This window comes from Rutidosis leptorrhynchoides, chromosome 2, assembly GCF_046630445.1.
Source record: "Rutidosis leptorrhynchoides isolate AG116_Rl617_1_P2 chromosome 2, CSIRO_AGI_Rlap_v1, whole genome shotgun sequence".
Taxonomy (NCBI): Eukaryota; Viridiplantae; Streptophyta; class Magnoliopsida; order Asterales; family Asteraceae; genus Rutidosis; species Rutidosis leptorrhynchoides.
The window spans coordinates 365,779,112-365,796,173 of record NC_092334.1 but is presented as its reverse complement, the minus strand read 5'-3'; positions in this window follow the sequence as shown (position 1 = coordinate 365,796,173).

Genomic DNA, 17,062 nt, shown 5'->3' with positions numbered 1-17,062 from the left:
TTTAATTGCACTTTTATTTATCGCACTCTTTAATTATCGCAATTTTATTTTATCTCACTTTTATTTATCACAATTTCATTATCGTTATTTACTTTACGTTTTAAATTAAGTCTTTTATATATTTAATATTTTACATTAGGTTTTAACTGCAACTAAAGTTTTAAAAATCGACAAACCGGTCATTAAACGGTAAAAACCCCCTTTTATAATAATAATACTACTTATATATATTTTTGTATTTTTACAATTATAAGTTAAAAATTATAGCGTTAAGCTTGTTTAAAAGATCCCTTTGGAACGAACCGGACTTACTAAAAACTACACTACTGTACGATTAGGTACACTGCCTATAAGTGTTGTAGCAAGGTTTAGGTATATCCATTCTATAAATAAATAAATATCTTGTGTAAAATTGTATCGTATTTAATAGTATTTTCTTGTAAAAATTATAACTATTTCATATACCCCTCGCAAAACATCACTCAGATACTCAGGGTTGCTTTTTATGTCTGACTGCTCGTCGTCGCTTTCAATTTCTTCCATATCGATTTCGACGATGCTATTGACGTCTTCCATAATTTGTACATAGTGCAAGGCACCTTTAACCTTAAATTCAAGAATGGTGTTTATTGTGACGACCCGAAAATTTCCAACCAAATTTAAACTTAATCTTATATGATTTTCGACAAGATAAGCAAAGTCTGTAATGTCGAGATATAAAATTTTAAAACTATTTCATGATAACATTTGACCTTTGACTATTCTCGACGATTCACGAACCATTGTTTGTAACTAAATATGTATATATATATATATATATATATATATATATATATATATATATATATATATATATATATATATATATATATAAATATATAAATATAAGTATATATATAATAATTTGAAATTTTAAAATATAATTTAAACATTAAAATTAAAAATGTAAAATAGGACATAAAATAATTAAGTTGTACTTAGAATGAACCTATATTTAAATATATGATTTCTATAGGTAATTATTATTATATGTATATTGTATTATATATAAAATTTATAAATAATAAAGAATCAATAAAAGTTATTATATAATATATTAAATGGTTATTAAATATTACGTAATTAATAATATATAATGTTAATGTATGTAATTAGAAGTAAAAATGTAGTTGTTATACTAACTTTATTATTACTTTCATTATTATTAGTAGTATTAATATTAATATCTGTATTAGTTATACTATTAGTTTCAATATATAATTTGTAGATATATGAAAATTTATACATTTAAATTGTTATATCACTAATACTATTGTTATCATAATTCGAAGGAAAATTATGAATTTAACTATCATTATGATTATTATTATTATTATTATTATTATTATTATTATTATTATTATTTTTATTATTATTATTATTATTATTATTATTATTTTTATCATTAAAACCACTATTAATATTATAAATATTAATATAAAAATAACACAATTTATTATTATTATCATTAGTAATATCACTTATAATATTGTTCTTAATAATTGTTATTATCATTTGTTAGTAAGATTATCATTATTATTATTATTATTCATATAATTATTATTATTAGTATTATTATTATTATTAATATACTTATTAATACTAATTATATATATAGAATATAAATACTGATGTATAACACGTATATTTCGGAATTCAGTTTCACTTCACTATCATGCTTTATCTAAATTCTGCGTCTGTCCAAGATTGGTTACATATCAAAAATCAATTAGTACGATCATGTTTAAAGGCGTTCTATTTTTTTTATATATCTGTACGATTGAAAAAAAAAACCCCTATCAACCATTTACCTGCTATAAAATAAAGGATTACACGAAAATATGATGACATTCAATTAACAATACTTACTCACTCTCAATTATAAATTTTTACAACTCTAAACTGTGGAATTAAATGGAAAAAGGGATGAAGAAACAGGTTTCTGCCCTGTTCTTCATTAATTTTTGTCAAAACGCGAATTCGAAACTAATTTCAAAAAGTATTAATGCTGTTTTGTTTGGAATCATTTATGAAAACTATCTGCAAAAGATTATTTCCCAATTCTTCCTATTTAAATTGAATTTTCGAGTCAAAGTTCGTGAATAAAAAGTCAAACGCTTGTTCAATGATCGAATTGGAGATTTGTATGATATGTCTGTTGTAATTAACGATCCATAAAGTTTTTATGAAGGTTTTATTACATAATTCATGAAGAAGTTTTATCTAAAATGGCCTTTAATTGAATTATATATTTATTTTATTTAGAGAAGAACAACTGCTACAGCATTTATTTATTTATTTTTTTCTGTTGAACAATTACGTCCAACATCAGTCAGTTTTAAGTCTTAATTAAACCCACAATTTGCTGGTATCGTGTGTTGTTAAATTATGGGACGATTGGGTTTGAAAAGAAGAAAAGAGATGAACTAGAATGGACGTATATATATTTATGGAATGGGATTAATATCAGATAAACTGAATTAGCTTGATGATTTAGAGGGATAGCGGGTGAGCGAGAGGTCAGGATTTCAATCCCAGTTCGTGGCGATTATGTTTTTTTTTTCCCGAAAAAGCTTTTAAAGGTATAAACATTTATTTTTATTTCAATAATAATAATAATAATAATAATTATTATTATTATTATTATTATTATTGTTATTGTTATTGTTATTGTTATTGTTATTGTTATTGTTATTGTTATTGTTATTGTTATTGTTATTGTTATTGTTATTGTTATTGTTATTGTTATTGTTATTGTTATTATTAAGTATTACAATTATTATTACTACTAATATCATAAGTATATATATATATATATATATATATATATATATATATATATATATATATATATATATATATATATATATATATATATATATATAAACATTAGGGACCATATTATCATTAGTATTAATAAGTATCATTATTATCATTATTATTAATATTAATATAGTATCAATATCATTATTTGGGTTATGATTAATCTTATTATCATTAATATTTCTATCATTAAAAATTAATACTTGTTTCATTTTATGAATGATAACATTATTATTAGTATTATTACTAGTATTATAATTATTATTAGTAATACAATTATCATTATAAGTATCATAATTATTATTATTATTATTATTATTATTATTATTATTATTATTATTATTATTATTATTATTATTATTATTATTATTATTATTATTATTATCATTATAAGTATGATTATTTATATTATAATGTGTGTTATTAATATGTAATTACTAAAATCATTATTATAGGTATCATTAACCAAAAAATTTATATTTTACAGTTATTATTATAAATATCATTATTAATATCATTAATATAAATATTAACAATAACACCTTATTTAGTAATATTAAGTTATATGATTATTATCATTTTTATCGTAGTATTACTAAAATTACTACTTTTAACAAACAAATGATATATACATATATAAAAATATATTTAATACATATAACATTACGAAAATTAATATTTTATATAAGAAAATAAATATATGAAACATATATATTATTAACATAAAAAGTATATAACTAATAAATTTATATATATATTGTTCGATTACAACTATGTATGTTAATAAATATACAAATGATATAGGTTTGTGAATCCGAGTCCAACCCTGCATTGTTCAATTTAGTCATATGTATTTTTACTACAAAATACAGTATGGTGAGTTTCATTTGCTCCTTTTTAAATGCTTTTGCAATATATATTTTTGGGACTGGGAATACATGCGCTGCTTTTATAACTGTTTTACGAAATAGACACAAGTAATCGAAACTACATTCTATGGTTGAATTATTAAACCGAATATGCCCTTTTTTAGCCTGGTAATCTAAGAATTAGGGAACATCACTAATATTGAGAATTAGTGCACCCCTAATTGACACGAATCCTAAAGATAGATCTATTGGGCCCAACAAGCCCCATTCTGGAATTTGGAATGCTTTAGTACTTCGATTTTATCATGTCCGATGGGTGTCCTGGAATGATGGGGATATTCTATATCCATCTTGTTAAGGTCGGTTACCAGGTGTTCACCATATGAATGATTTTTATCTCTATGCAGTTTGCGAAATGCCTGATATGAGATGTTACTTATGAAAAATGAAATCTTGTGGTCTATTAAAATGATTATGATAAACTAATGAACTCAACAACCTTTTGGTTGACACTTTAAAGCATGTTTATTCTCAGGTATGAAAGAAATCTTCCGCTGTGCATTTGCTCATTTTAGAGATATTACTTGGAGTCATTCATGACATATTTCAAAAGACATTGCATTCAAGTCGTTGAGTTCATCAAGATTATTATTAAGTCAATTATAGTTGGATATATTATGAAATGGTATGCATGCCGTCAACTTTCGATGAAATTAAAGTTTGTCTTTTAAAAACGAATGCAATTTTTGTAAAATGTATCATATAGAGGTCAAGTACCTCGCGATGTAATCAAATGTAATGTATTCGTCCAGATGGATTAGGACGGGGCATTTCAATTGGTATCAGAGCGGTGGTCTTAGCGAACCAGGTCTTACATTAGCGTGTCTAACTGATAGTTGTTTAGATGCATTAGTGGGTCTGGACTTCGACCGTGTCTGCATGTCAAAAGTTTTGCTTATCATTTCGTGTCGAAAATTACCTTCTTATCATTCTTAGGGAATCACTTGCTTATCACTCTTAGTCTAAACACATCTTACTGTATTGATTGCATGAATAGTGTATAGACAAAATTCATATCTTAGTGTATCTGATAATTCATATCTTAGCGCATCTGTTACTATAGACTTGCCTGACATATGTCGTAAATTCCTCTGTAATCTACGAAATCTTTTGATCTATATAGATATCCTATGTAATTAGAATACCACTCGATAGCCGAAAATCATTTCATATTTCAAACCCTTTTATCTAACCATACAAGACGGAACTCGCAACTAGTTAAAATTCCTTAGATTCCGACAGCTATTCCGACATGGGTGTTCACTAAAGCTCTGGAAGCAGCGTTACTAGAATGAATCAACCAATCAGCCATCCCCAATTCATCTGATGGGTTCGTAGTCTACTTAATCAATGGAGACGCGAAGAAGGCGATCCTTTCCACCAACCGAATTCACCTCTTGACGAAGAACCTGAATCATTTACCGGCGAACCTATCCGAAACACCATTTTCGGCCTCATTTCTACAGTAGCTCGTCACGATTATATTCTATTCATAATTCTAAATCTTAATCATCCGCTTGTTTCAACCGACAATCATCCTGGAGTAATGGAAGAAGTCAAGGAGCTTCGCGCTTTAGTAATCAAATTGGAAAACATGGTGTAAACCTACCAGCTTCAGCAACATCACCGGAAACATCAGTACCACCAACAACAACATCCGCAGCATAAGCCTCAACACTACACGCATCAACATCACAATCTGTACCTCGAGTATAATCATCGTTCTACATGACGTTCTACATCATTTATCTTCGTTCGACATGGTGATTATGTAATCTCTAATATTTTAGAGATTATGTATTATAGTTCTAACGGTAAATCAAATGAGTTTAATATTATATCTACTCATTAAATCCATGATTACATCTGAAGAAAATATATATGTATATATATTTTCATAAAGATTGTAATTGAAAATTCTTTCGTACAAACTGTTAATGATGAAAATATTTTAACGGGTAGGTAATACTCGAGGAATATTTAGATTTCACCTTAATAAGTTACACTGTACATTCTTCGAATCTGATTCAACAGTCATTTACTATCCTACTTACATCCACAGATATACGTATCCGTTCACCGCAGAATAACCATTTTCACTCAATTTCGTATTGGATTTTGACTTATCAGAATCCAACAAGTGGCATAATGAAGAAAACACTGGACAAAATAAAATTTGTTAGAAACAGACAAAATAAAATTTGTTAGAAACAAACAAATTAACTACGAGAAAAATTTTGTTAAGAATCCATGCTAACTGTTCCTAGCTAATTGTTCCTAGCTAACTGATTACATTTTATTTATCGCAATTTATTTATCGCAATTTTAATTCTCACAATTTTATTTATCGTCATTTAATTTCTGTTATTTATTTTATGCACTTTATTTATCGTCATTTAAATACTATTATTTACGCATTTTAAATATCGGGACACGTATACAAAGTTTTGATATATCATATCGACGCATCTATATATATTATTTGGAATAACCATAGACACTGTATACGCGGTAATGATCGAGTTAGCTATACATGGTTGAGGTTGATTCTACAATAATATATATACTTTTAGTTGTGATCGAGTCTGAGACATGTATACGGGTCACGATATGTATTAATTAATTCGAATATTATATATTAAACTGTATATGAATTATTGAATTACTAACTGTAGACTACAAACTGTGGACTACCAACATTGGACAATTAAAATGAATTAAAATATTGATTTTAACATATGAAACTAAACAATTCTTCAAGTTTGCCACTTGATCTCATCTTAAACCTCATTTGTAACTTGACGATTACAATCTACGTTCAAACTTTTCATGATTCTTGAAAACACCCCAATCGAGAGAATGAACCAACCGCACTTCATCTACGGAAGAAAAGATTGATACATATAGTTATGCACCTGAAAACACTCGAAACCTGAGTAAACGTTTAACACGTATCTGTGCTAGCTCCTTTGGCATTGTTATTATCGAAAATATCATTTCAATTCTTTTTTCAAATTAGTCAATTTTGTCACAGCTTCAGCAAGTCAACTTCGACTTTTCATTCGGATTAACTTTATTATAACCTTGATATATAAGTTTACCTTTCGTCATCGTTACCAGAGAACCGTTTATATTCCACCACATTAGCAGTAAACTTACCAGCAACTTTATTACTCATTGACTTAAATCTCTCCGAAAAACCATTATATTCGTTCATTAAAATCCTATCGTATACTCATCCGCATATTGTAATGAGAATTGCCATACCAATTACTGGGAATTAGCAATCAGTACTTTGAAAACTCGCAGCGTGTCTACGTCAGCAGTTATTTGTATACATATAACATTTATCTCTTAGAATTATGATTTTTCATTCTGAAATTTTGAAAAACACCCAGCCTACGAATCAATACATTGAACTTTGAAAAAGCTGAATGAAGCAGCAGAAACTGTAGGCAATCGTAAACGACCTTAATCGTCGGAAGTTTGATGATAAAGAATAGTATGTTGGAAAAGCTCAGAAAAGTTGGAACTGGAATACGGATTGAGCAAACCATGAAGGAGGCTGTGGACAAATTACAAAGACTAAACCTGCCTTCAAAGAATCCTGATGATTCTGTTTCTGATGAAATCTTTAGCGAATACCTTACCCTTTAATCGCTCTAAATCATCGTGGATGAATTTCTTCATCACAATTTGATTCTGAAATTCTAAGATATCATCGTATCTTTCTTTATTAATATCCTCAATATTTCTGAATATATCTTCAAAAATATTCTTGTCCGATATTAATTATCTCTCCGCTCTATCTGTGTAATATCATAAAAGAAACTATTTTAGTTTCTATAATTCTGAAAAATTCGAATTTGAATTATGAATGATTTTGAAGTAGTGTTGGAAATTGATGCATGAGTTAGTATAATATAATGACACTTGATAAACGTAATTATATTACAGTAAGTCATGCTGAGTTTCTAAATGGAACGTGATGATTAACAGATCATAACGTCATCATGTGCTATGTTACACGACTCTTGTATTCTATTTAAACCTCTAAAATATTAAGAAAATATTTCTTGATGATTCGATCTTTTCCAGGGTATTCTGGTAATTTAACAAATCAAAATCGTGCCATTATGATTTCCTTCTTAGAACATTAACAATGTTCATTCTGAAATTCATATCTGCGCATTCTGGACCATTACAAGCTGTGCTTAATCGCAAGAAGAAGAAACGAAAGGACAAAGCTCTGAAAGAGAAATTGGGGTATAAATCGCAGCGAATAAAAGAGAGCATTAACTGGGGGTGACAATGATTATAGAAGACAGAAGCAGGGACATCGAAATATAAGGGAAGATATAAAACCCAATAGCAACCCAAAAACTATAAACCGTGTATATCAATGTTTATAGCAACATAAAGACACGGGAGAATTAAAAACACTATAATCTCAAGGGCGAAGTAGAAGTAAACAGATTCCTCTAGTGAAAGTTGGAAAAGGAGAATGATTGTTGCGATAGTAAGGATAAGGACAAGGATTAAAACTGGATTAAGCATTTTCACAATCTTCTAAATTTAGGAATTGAGTGTAGGAGTGATAAAAGTAATGGAATGGAAGAAGTTAATTTATAGTGAAATATCTAATCAAGGCAGATAATCGCATTTAATTAAAGAGATTTTATTCACCAAAGAATCAAATCTTTCAGATCTCAACGATTTCCTCTAAATCCCTTGAACTCCGGAAATCAACCATATCTACGTCAAAAAATTTGATAAAACACTATTTACTCATCTCACTCTTTTGTGATAGCTTCATTCGTACTCTTCGAATAATCGAATTGTTTTATCTTTATTACTCAATAATGATAAAACTCTATTTATCAATTCATATTCGTCATGAAAACATTCTTATGGTTAGCCATGACGACCTCGATCAAATTTCGGGAGGAAATTTCTTTAACGGGTAGGTACTGTGACGACCCAAAAATTTCCAACCAAATTTAAACTTAATCTTATATGATTTTCGACAAGATAAGCAAAGTCTGTAATGTCGAGATACAAAATTTTGAAACTATTTCATGATAACATTTGACCTTTGACTATTCTCGACGATTCACGAACCATTGTTTGCAACTAAATATGTATATATATATGTATATATATATATATATATATATATATATATATATATATATATATATATATATATATATATATATATATATATATATATATATATAAGTATATATATAATAATTTGAAATTTTAAAATATAATTTAAACATTAAAATTAAAAATGTAAAATAGGACATAAAATAATTAAGTTGTACTTAGAATGAACCTATATTTAAATATATGATTTATATAGGTAATTATTATTATATGTATATTGTATTATATATAAAATTTATAAATAATAAAGAATCAATCAAAGTTATTATATAATATATTAAATGGTTATTAAATATTATGTAATTAATAATATATAATGTTAATGTATGTAATTACAAGTTTAAATATAGTTGTTATACTAACTTTATTATTACTTTTATTATTATTATTATTATTATTATTATTATTATTAATATTAATATCTGTATTAGTTATATTATTAGTTTTAATATATAATTTGTAGATATATGAAAATTTATACATTTAAATTGTTATATCACTAATACTATTGTTATCATAATTAGTAGGAAAATTATGAATTTAACTATCATTATGATTATGATTATTATTATTATTATTATTATTATTATTATTATTATTATTATTATTATTATTATTATAATTATTATTATTATTATTATTATTATTATTTTTATTTTTATCATTAAAACCACTATTAATATTATAAATATTAATATAAAAATAACACAATTTATTATTATTATCATTAGTAATATCACTTATAATATTGTTATTAATAATTGTTATTATCATTTGTTAGTAAGATTATTATTATTGTTATTATTATTATTATTATTATTATTATTCATATAATTATTATTAGTAGTATTATTATTATTATTAATATACTTATTAATACTAATTATATATATAGAATATAAATACTGAAGTATAACACGTATATTATGGAATTCAGTTTCACTTCACTATCATGCTTTATCTAAATTCTGCGTTTGTCCAAGATTGGTTACATATCAAAAATCAATTAGTATGATCATGTTTAAAGGCGTTCTATTTTTTTTTTATCTGTACGATTGAAAAAAAAAACCTGTCGACCATCAACCTGTTATAAAACAAAGGATTACATGAAAATATGATGACATTCAATTAACAATACTTACTCACTCTCAATTATAAATTTTTACAACTCTAAACTGTGGAATTAAATGGAAAAAGGGATGAAGAAACAGGTTTCTGCCCTGTTCTTCATTAATTTTTGTCAAAACACGAATTTGAAACTAATTTCAAAAAGTATTAATGTTGTTTTGTTTGGAATCATTTATGAAAACTATCTGCAAAAGATTATTTCCCAATTCTTCCTATTTAAACTGAATTTTTGAGTCAAAGTTCGTGAATAAAAAGTCAAACGCGTGTTCAATGATCGAATTGGAGATTTCTATGATATGTCTGTTGTAATTAACGATCCAAAAAGTTTTTATGAAGGTTTTCTTACATAATTCATGAAGAAAGTTTTATCTCAAATGGCCTTTAATTCACAATCAAGTTTTGAATTATATATTTATTTTATTTAGCGAAGAACAACTGCTACAACATTTTATTTATTTATTTTTTTGTTGTTGAACAATTACGTCCAACATCAGTCAGTTTTAAGTCTTAATTAAACCCACAATTTGCTGGTATCGTGTGTTGTTAAATTATGGGACGATTAGGTTTGAAAAGAAGAAAAGAAATGAATCAGAATGGACGTATATATATTTATGGAATGGGATTAATATCAGATAACCTGAATTATCCTGATGGTTTAGAGGGATAGCGGGTGAGCGAGAGGTCGGGAGTTCAATCCCGGTTTGTGGCGATTATGTTTTTTTTCTTTCGAAAAAGCTTTTAAAGGTATAAACATTTATTTTTATTTCAATAATAATAATAATAATAATAATAATTATTATTATTATTATTATTATTATTATTATTATTATTATTATTATTATTATTATTATTATTATTGTTACTAGCTTAAGACCCGCGAATTCGCGGGATTTTTTGGGGATGAATCAAAAATTAAATTGTCTGAATAATTATAGTTTATATAGTATTTTTTAGGTTATTAATTTCAGTAGTAATATTGAATTACTGATAATAAATTAAGCAAGTTATAACCTTAAAAAACAAATAACACAAAGCTGAAAACCATAATACTGGAAAATAGGTTTAGTTTAACTCAAATTTAACGACACAAAAAACAAATACAAAGCAATTATATGTTTACATACAAATACTAAACAAACACAAAGTGACAAAAAAAAAGAGCTTTACATGTTTAAGACACTTGAATGCTTTTGATGATGGTTGAAGTCCATGCCAGTCCCTTGCAAAATAACAGGTGATAAGAACCTTTACATTTACGCACACATGATACCTCCGCTCCTGGGTATATTCTTAAAGGCAACAAATTTGTATTAGATGAAGGTTATGAAAACAGAAGAAATGTACCTTGAGCGAACTCAACCCGCTCATGTAGGCACCTCTATTCATATTATCACCGAAAAGCAAATCAAGTAACACTTATTATAGGGCATTTAGTGTATTAGATAAATCAAACAGATAGCCACTTGGGGCACCTGAATATTTAACATGTATACCACATGTTACATGTGCTTTGTATGTAGAGAATAGATCCTATGATAACACTAGTAAAGTAGAAATGGTAAAAAGTAAAACAACATTGGGCTATTAAAAATGACATGACGGAGCACCACATTCTTCTCTATCTTAGCATTGTATTGTAATAAAATTTTAGATCATATGAAACCCTTTTACAAACTCAACGATAAGTATATAAATGACAATATTCAAAATTTGTAGTTTAACTTCACAAATAAATAACTTAAACTAAAATTTGTACTTCAACTCAACAAATATATCACTTGGTCGCCTATTTTCTATTTAGCTAATCACTACAAGTAAAGTAAAGTCATAAGTTTGCAATCGCTAATCACCTCAGTTTGTTTTTTGGATAAAAACACCTTCCAACGTACTAAACCCGGGTTTATATTAAACCATTAACGATAATAGTAGTATAAGATTTAAATAATACCTTATTGGTGATTGAACATGTTTCTATTTTGATCTTTGATCCTCCCGAGTATACAAATTGTTCGCCTTATGATCCTACAAATACAAAATATACAGTTTAGTTTTATTTTTTAAATCAATTAATCTAATTTTAATAAATGGCTTAAATCTAAAACCCTTAACACAAAAAACCAAAACTTGTAAATAATTATCAATTACCCAAATCACAAAATCCATAGATAAACAATCACTTAAAATATATAAATGGCCCATTTAAGCACACATCTTACCCGTCCATATCGCCAGTCGGATCAGTCTCAAGATACTGACTGCAACGATATTTCATCACTTGAAATTATGATTGATTTGGGGCTAAGCATGTCTGCAAATTTCTTCACCCCAAAAGTTTCTTACGAAGCTATATATAATAATAAGCTAAAGAAGATACATGTTGAATAAAATAAAAAATGATTAGGAATTTGAAAATCAGGGAAAACATAGATATAATATGAGTGCCTACCATCTATCTATATATTCTTTATCTAATAAGTAAAAGTTATATCAAAGATTTAAAGAGGTTTTTACCAGCATAATGCCGCATAAAAACGACACCAAACACATCTAAACACCTTTAAGTCGTAAAACAAATAAATGTAATTAGAAATGTAGTGACCTCTAAAGATATGCTTAAATCGCCATTCGATTCCATGGAGATCCTTAGCTACCAACTCTTGAGTAGGTGTCGGTTGAGTGATTTCCTAATCGAACTCAACAAATTAGAGTATCACCAAAAAGTAAACATTCAAAAATAGTTTTCTAACTTTGTTAAAACTAACAGACTTACTAATGGAGGTAGGCATTCATTAGCATGTTTTATAAGTACCGAAAAGCCACCATGAGTGCTTGTATCGGAGGCCGTCAGCACTTTACGAAAAGAATTAAACATTTAGTCTATCACAACTCGGCAAGGAGTTCATCAGGACCCGTGGGATCGTTTTCGCTTTGCTACATTACGAAAAAATCATAAAGCCAACTTCTTTATATCACAAATTATCCACATAAATTTAGAGTTAATAGAGGATTCTTACATTTTGTTCAGGTACTATAGTGAGTTGAGCATATACTTCATCAGTTTCGTGTTCAGCCTAAATGAAAAATTAAAAAACTTAACAATAAGTCATCTTTTATTTTTCAAATTATATACAAATAATCAAACATTGTGAAATAATCATAATGCATACCAGTATCTGGGTGTTAAACACGACAAAGAACCTTTGATTTTAACCTGTTGGGGATAAACCATACGTAAACAGTTCAAAGTTGTGATCTTTTTATGATAAACACATTAAAACATGTTTGTTCAATAATCATATATTACCACTACAATAGCAGGTAACTCTGATATGTACCACATGTACCCGGTATTCTGGTTGCAGCCTCATTAAGTAATCCTCCTGTTTGAATCAAACTCTTGCATAAAAACTGAATCATGAAAATGCATACAAAACAAAAATAGCAAATTTTTGAGTATTTAAAGCTAATTGATTGATGCAACCATTGGTGCTTTACGATTCTGCATAATTAAATTAAACAATACCCTTCTTCCATTATCAGTCTCAGATTATGGCACTAAGTTATATTGCAATTTCACCTTTAGACCAATCCCAATAATCAACAACCCCATCTTCAAACCCATCAAATAACATGCTGTCACAAATTCTTAATTCCATTTAACAATCCCATCATCTTCAAAAGATTCTTCCTTTGTTAAATCAATACTGTAAACAGTTAGAGGTCCAATAAAACACATGAAAAAAATATGCTACAACAACGATTGATATGGTGGAAATCAACCCGCTAACTTTGCTTGTTAGTGATTATCGCCAGGAACCCTAATTGCCCGCTAATTTGCTTGTTAGTGATTATCGCCAGGATCCCTAATTGCTCGGTATCTTCATAAATCGCCTAAAATATGCACACACGATTGCACAAATCAGAGAAGATGATTGAAGGTGATTGCAGGAGGAGGCAATTGCAGGAGAGTATAGGGTTTTTTGTTCTTGAATGTAGATTGATTCAATTTCTGGAACCCTGTTTGAAAAGAGGCCGCTAGTTTTTTTTCTTTTTTTTTGCAAGGGTAGTTTTGTAATCAAACAATTCAATGTTAGGATTATGAGGTCATTATGTGACGACCCGGAAATTTCCGACCAAATTTAAACTTTAATCTTTATATTATTCAGACACGATAAGCAAAGTTTGTTAAGTTAAATCTCAAGAATTTTAAACTGTGTTCATACATTCATTATAACCTCGACCAAATTCCGACGATTCACAAACCGTTATATATAAATAGATATGTATATGTATATATATATTATAACTTGAGAATATTAATAAAGTATTAAACGTATAATACTTTACACGAACGTATTTGTTTCAATATGATTTTCGACGAAAAAAAATATATTAAATGATTGAATTATCAGAAACATTGAATTATGATTACAAGTCTCTGTTGAGAGGTCCACTATGATTTGAGAAAATCTATTCCTCTTAACGATATTCAGAATAATTTGTAAAGCTATTTATAAATAAAAACAAAAAGTGTCATTTACGAAAGTTAGACAAAAGTTAGGGGAGAATTGGTTTCCATAATATTCTATTAATCTATTTTCAAACGTACAAAGACGTTTTCAGTTTAAAAATAACTTTATTATTAAAACGTATATAACTTTTATAAATATCTAAAATCACTTTTGACAACTCATTACTTAACCAGTATAATAAATATAACGATATTTATATTTTATTTCATTAAATATATATAACGATTTAAATTAATATTATATATATTTATACGCGTATTATACATACATAGTTTTTTATACTTTTACAATACTTTAACTTTACCTTTACTTTACTTTTACTTTACTTTAACTTTAATAATTCATACTTTAATAATTTACTTTAATAATTCACTTTAATAATTCATACTTTAATAATTTACTTTAATAATTCATACTTTAATAATTCACACTTTAATAATTCATACTTTAATAATTCACTTTAATAATTTATACTTTAATAATTCACTTTTATAATTCAAAAATCTATTATAAATAGAATTCAATAGGTTTCATTATTTCATAGAAACTTGAAAACATATTTCTCTAAACTCTCTCAATTGATATATATATATATATATATATATATATATTTGCTCTGTATTATTTCAAGATATTATTAGTATACATAAAATATTACGACGGAGTGCTGTCCGAGTGATTTCAAAATAGTTTTTTTGAATGAGTCGAAGCTAAGGAAATTATGGGTTATAGCTATAGAGGTGATGGGTATGGTTCATGGGTATGCTCGTGAGGTCAATCTAGTGTTTATCATCTCCGTTGCGTCTACGTACTTTCCTGCAATATTGAATCTCAATATTGATACGTTCGTGAATCCGAGGCCAACCTTGCACTTATTAAATGACGTTATATGTATTTTTACTACGAAATACAGTATTGTGAGTTTCATTTGCTCCCTTTTATATATACTTTTGGGACTGAGAATACATGCGCTGTTTTTATTAATGTTTTACGAAATAGGTACAAGTACTAAAACTAATTCTACGTGGGTTTAAACCAGAAATATACCCTTAGCTTGGTAACATTAAACTACTTGTCTATGTACGGTAGGCGCGAATCCTAAAGATAGATCTATTGGGCCTGACAAACCCCATCCTGACTATGGGATGCTTTAGTACTTCGAGGTTATTTTAAACACACTTGATCTGGTGTACTTCAGAGGGTAAAACATGAACGTTAAGGCTTGTTACCGGGTGCCTACAACTTATAGAATACTTTTATACACTTGCGAGTGTACATATATTTATAAACGGAAATCTTGTGGTCTATTAATATATTGAAATGATTATTATGATAAACCTGTGAACTCACCAACCTTTTGGTTGACACTTTAAAGCATGTTTATTCTCAGGTATTAAAGAAATCTTCCGCTGTGCATTAGCTCATTTTAAGGATATTACTTGGAGTCATTCATGGCATATTTTGAAAGACGTTGCATTCGAGTCATTGAGTTCATCAAGATTATTATTAAGCCAATTATAGTTGGATGTATTATGAAATGGTGTGCATGCCGTCAACTTTCGTTGTAAAGAAAGTTTGTCTTTTAAAAACGAATGCAATGTTTGTAAAATGTATCATATAGAGGTCAAATACCTCGCGATGTAATCAACTATTGTGAATCGTTTATAATGTATATGAACGGGTCCTTTCAGTTGGTATCAGAGTGGTGGTCTTAGCGAACCAGGTCTGCATTAGTGTGTCTAACTGATAGTCGTTAGGATGCATTAGTGAGTCTGGACTTCGACCGTGTCTGCATTTCAAAAGTTTTGCTCATCATTCTTGTCTTAAATTACCTGCTTATCATTCTTAGTCTAGACACATCTTATTGCATTGATTGCATGAATAGTGTATAGACAAAATTCATATCTTAGCGTATCTGCTAATTCATATCTTAGCGTATATGTTACTATAAACTTTGCCTGACATATTCCGTAAATTCCTCCGTAATCTACGAAACCTTTTGCTCTATATAATTAGAATACCACCTGATAGCCGGAAAATCATTTCATATCGAAAAATTCTTTATTCAATCGTACGAAATAGAATTCGTCATTAGTTTAAGTCCCTCGGATTCCGAAATGGAATCCCACTCAAGTTCCGAAAGCAGTGTGACCGGAATGGATCAACCAATTAGTCATCATCTATTCTGGATGAATTGGGGATGGGTTCGTAGCCTCCTTAATCATTGGAGACAAGAAGAAGGTGATCCCTTCCATCCACCACATTGCCCTCTTGGCGAAGAACCTGAAGCACTTACCGGCGAACCTATCTGAAACACCATTTTCTCTCTTATTTCTAGAGTATCTCGTCACGATTACATACTACACCAAATTCTAGATTTTATTTATCCGCTCGTCCGAACCGACAATCACTCCGGTGTAATAGAAGAAGTCAACGAGC